The sequence below is a fragment of the Oncorhynchus keta genome, unplaced genomic scaffold (genome assembly GCF_023373465.1).
Source record: "Oncorhynchus keta strain PuntledgeMale-10-30-2019 unplaced genomic scaffold, Oket_V2 Un_contig_20525_pilon_pilon, whole genome shotgun sequence".
Classification (NCBI taxonomy): Eukaryota; Metazoa; Chordata; class Actinopteri; order Salmoniformes; family Salmonidae; genus Oncorhynchus; species Oncorhynchus keta.
The window spans coordinates 7,054-12,500 of NW_026282057.1; the positions used below are offsets into that span (position 1 = coordinate 7,054).

At 38.3% G+C, this 5,447-nt stretch overlaps 1 protein-coding gene across 1 annotated transcript in view; it reads right to left on the bottom strand.

The window, feature by feature from the left end:
- Positions 1-3,792: 3,792 nt before the first annotated feature.
- Positions 3,793-5,447, bottom strand: part of LOC118380342 (regulator of G-protein signaling 13-like) — a 4,008-nt gene continuing 2,353 nt past the window's right edge. The window contains exon 4 of the mRNA XM_052504809.1: positions 3,793-5,447. This exon is cut by the window's right edge and continues 711 nt beyond it. The gene's annotated coding sequence lies outside the window, so the exon portion shown is untranslated.

The following is a 5,447-nucleotide window of genomic DNA, read 5'->3' on the forward strand; positions in this document are numbered from 1 at the left end:
TGTAGACCTATCCAGACCTGTGTAGACCTATCCCGGACCTGTGTAGACCTAGCCAGACCTGTGTAGACCTATCCAGACCTGTGTAGACCTAGCCAGACCTGTGTAGACCTAGCCAGACCTGTGTAGACCTATCCAGACCTGTGTAGACCTAGCCAGACCCTAGCCAGACCTGTGTAGACCTAGCCAGACCAGACCAGACCTGTGTAGACCGAGGCCAGACCTAGCCAGACCTGTGTGTGGGTGTGTATCAGACCACCTAGCCAGACCTGTGTAGACCTAGCTAGACCTGTGTAGCCAGACCTGTGTAGACCTAGCCAGACCTGTGACCTATCCAGACCTGTGTAGACCTAGCCAGACCTGTGTAGACCTATCCAGACCTACCTAGCCAGACCTGTGTAGACCTAGCCAGACCTGTGTAGACCTATCCGGTAGGGCCTGTGTGTAGCCAGACCTATAGACCCAGACCTGTGTAGACCTAGCCAGACCTGTGTAGACCTAGCCAGACCTGTGTAGACCTATAGCCAGACCTGTGTAGACCTATCCAGCCAGACCTGTGTAGACCTAGCCAGACCTGTGTAGTAGACCAGACCTATCCAGACCTGTGTAGACCTAGCCAGACCTGTGTAGACCTAGCCAGACCTGTGTAGACCTATCCAGACCTGTGTAGACCTATCCAGACCTGTGTAGACCTAGCCATACCTGTGTAGACCTAGCCATACCTGTGTAGACCTATCCAGACCTGTGTAGACCTATCCAGACCTGTGTAGACCTATCCAGACCTGTGTGTGGGCGTGTCAGGTGTTTTGTGTTCATACACTTTCCTCTTTACCTCAGAGCTGCTGTTTAGTGCTCTTTCTCCTCCTCCCACACTATGTTTACACTCCCATGATGCTTTGCTCTCAGTGTGAAATTCCACCAGGTGTGTATTTACCTCAGTCAAGCACATTATCAGATAACGCCTTGCTTTTTCAACTGTGTTTTTGCTGGTTTTATTGGACAGATAGAGAACAGTAGAGGAGCTCCATTCAGATGACAGGGAATCTTCCAACCAGGGTTTCTGAAAGTTATGGGACATGGACAGCCCTAACCTCACCAGAACATAAAGTCGACAGGTTTCTGAAAGTTATGGGACATGGACAGCCCTAACCTCACCAGAACATAAAGCCGACAGGTTTCTGAAAGTTATGGGACATGGACAGCCCTAACCTCACCAGAACATAAAGTAGACAGGTTTCTGAAAGTTATGGGACATGGACAGCCCTAACCTCACCAGAACATAAAGTAGACAGGTTTCTGAAAGTTATGGGACATGGACAGCCCTAACCTCACCAGAACATAAAGTAGACAGGTTTCTGAAAGTTATGGGACATGGACAGCCCTAACCTCACCAGAACATAAAGTAGACAGGTTTCTGAAAGTTATGGGACATGGACAACCCTAACCTCACCAGAACATAAAGTAGACAGGTTTCTGAAAGTTATGGGACATGGACAGCCCTAACCTCACCAGAACATAAAGTAGACAGGTTTCTGAAAGTTATGGGACATGGACAGCCCTAACCTCACCAGAACATAAAGTAGACAGGTTTCTGAAAGTTATGGGACATGGACAGCCCTAACCTCACCAGAACATAAAGTAGACAGGTTTCTCGTTACGGCTACATTTCACTCTAGTTCAAAATGCGATCCAATGAACTCTGCACATACATGTAATCCTGAGCACATACATGTAATCCTGGACACATACATGTAATCCTGGTGCACATACATGTAATCATGGACACATACATGTAATCCTGGTGCACATACATGTAATCCTGAGCACATACATGTAATCCTGAGCACATACATGTAATCATGGACACATACATGTAATCCTGAGCACATACATGTAATCATGGACACATACATGTAATCCTGGTGCACATACATGTAATCCTGGACACATACATGTAATCCTGGTGCACATACATGTAATCCTGAGCACATACATGTAATCCTGAGCACATACATGTAATCCTGAGCACATACATGTAATCATGGACACATACATGTAATCCTGGTGCACATACATGTAATCCTGGGCACATACATGTAATCCTGAGCACATACATGTAATCCTGAGCACATACATGTAATCCTGGACACATACATGTAATCCTGGGCACATACATGTAATCATGGACACATACATGTAATCCTGAGCACATAAATGTAATCCTGGACACATACATGTAATCCTGGGCACATACATGTAATCCTGGACACATACATGTAATCCTGAGCACATACATGTAATCCTGGGCACATACATGTCATCCTGGACACATACATGTAATCCTGGAAACATACATGTAATCCTGAGCACATACATGTAATCCTGGGCACATACATGTAATCCTGGGCACATACATGTAATCCTGGACACATACATGTAATCCTGGGCACATACACGTTTCTCATACTAATACAGTTATAACTCCCTCTACAGAAGAGCATCTAGTAAGACGAGTTACTCAGTGAAATGTTAGATACTACTGTATATTACTGCACTGTTGAAGCGAGGAACACGAGCATTTCCCTACACCCGCAATACCATCTGATAAATATGTGTATGTGACCAATAACATCTGTTAAATATGGACCAATACCATCTGATAAATATGGACCAATACCATCTGATAAATATGGACCAATAACATCTGTTAAATATGGACCAATAACATCTGTTAAATATGGACCAATAACATCTGTTAAATATGGACCAATACCATCTGATAAATATGGACCAATACCATCTGATAAATATGGACCAATACCATCTGATAAATATGGACCAATACCATCTGATAAATATGGACCAATAACATCTGTTAAATATGGACCAATAACATCTGTTAAATATGGACCAATACCATCTGATAAATATGGACCAATACCATCTGATAAATATGGACCAATACCATCTGATAAATATGGACCAATAACATCTGTTAAATATGGACCAATAACATCTGTTAAATATGGACCAATACCATCTGATAAATATGGACCAATAACATCTGTTAAATATGGACCAATACCATCTGATAAATATGGACCAATACCATCTGATAAATATGGACCAATACCATCTGATAAATATGGACCAATACCATCTGATAAATATGGACCAATAACATCTGTTAAATATGTGTATGTGACCAATAACATCTGTTAAATATGGACCAATAACATCTGTTAAATATGGACCAATACCATCTGATAAATATGGACCAATACCATCTGATAAATATGGACCAATACCATCTGATAAATATGGACCAATAACATCTGTTAAATATGGACCAATAACATCTGTTAAATATGGACCAATACCATCTGATAAATATGGACCAATACCATCTGATAAATATGGACCAATAACATCTGTTAAATATGGACCAATACCATCTGATAAATATGGACCAATAACATCTGTTAAATATGGACCAATAACATCTGTTAAATATGGACCAATAACATCTGTTAAATATGGACCAATACCATCTGATAAATATGGACCAATAACATCTGTTAAATATGGACCAATAACATTAAATATTTAAATATGGACCAATAACATCTGTTAAATATGGACCAATACCATCTGATAAATATGGACCAATAACATAATATAATAATAATAATATATGCCATTTGCTTTTATACTTACAGTCATGTGCATACATTCCGTAATACCATCTACAAGCGCCATAAATATGGACCAGTAAATAACATCTGTTAAATATGGACCAATAACATATTTTAAATATGGACCGTCTGATAAATATGTGTATGTGACCAATAACATCTGTTAAATATGGACCATCTGATAAATATGTGTATGTGACCAATAACATCTGCTAAATATGGACCAATAACATCTGTTAAATATGGACCATCTGATAAATATGTGTATGTGACCAATAACATCTGCTAAATATGGACCAATAACATCTGTTAAATATGGACCAATAACATCTGCTAAATATGTGTATGTGACCAATAACATCTGCTAAATATGGACCAATAACATCTGTTAAATATGGACCAATAACATCTGCTAAATATGTGTATGTGACCAATAACATCTGCTAAATATTATTATTATTTTTTTTTTTTACCTTTATTTAACCAGGCAAGTCAGTTAAGAACATATTCTTATTTTCAATGACGGCCTGGGAACAGTGGGTTAACTGCCTGTTCAGGGGCAAAACGACAGATTTGTACCTTGTCAGGTCGGGGGTTTGAACTCGCAACCTTCCGGTTACTAGTCCAACGCTCTAACCACTAGGCTACGCTGCCGCCCCAAATATGGACCAATAACATCTGATAAATATGGACCAATAACATCTGTTAAATATGTGTATGGACCAATAACATCTGTTAAATATGTGTATGGACCAATAACATCTGTTAAATATGTGTATGTGACCAATAACATCTACTAAATATGTGTATGGACCAATAACATCTGTTAAATATGGACCAATAACATCTGTTAAATATGGACCAATAACATCTGTTAAATATGTGTATGTGACCAATAACATCTGCTAAATATGTGTATGGACCAATAACATCTGTTAAATATGTGTATGGACCAATAACATCTGTTAAATATGTGTATGGACCAATAACATCTGCTAAATATGTGTATGGACCAATAACATCTGTTAAATATGTGTATGGACCAATAACATCTGTTAAATATGGACCAATAACATCTGTTAAATATGTGTATGGACCAATAACATCTGTTAAATATGTGTATGTGACCAATAACATCTGCTAAATATGGACCAATAACATCTGTTAAATATGTGTATGTGACCAATAACATCTGCTAAATATGGACCAATAACATCTGCTAAATATGGACCAATAACATCTGTTAAATATGGACCAATAACATCTGTTAAATATGGACCAATAACATCTGTTAAATATGTGTATGGACCAATAACATCTGCTAAATATGGACCAATAACATCTGTTAAATATGTGTATGTGACCAATAACATCTGCTAAATATGTGTATGTGACCAATAACATCTGATAAATATGGACCAATAACATCTGCTAAATATGGACCAATAACATCTGTTAAATATGTGTATGTGACCAATAACATATGTTAAATATGTGTATGTGACCAATAACATCTGATAAATATGGACCAATAACATCTGTTAAATATGTGTATGGACCAATAACATCTGTTAAATATGGACCAATAACATCTGTTAAATATGGACCAATAACATCTGTTAAATATGGACCAATAACATCTGTTAAATATGGACCAATAACATCTGTTAAATATGGACCAATAACATCTGCTAAATATGGACCAATAACATCTGTTAAATATGGACCAATAACATATGTTAAATATGGACCAAT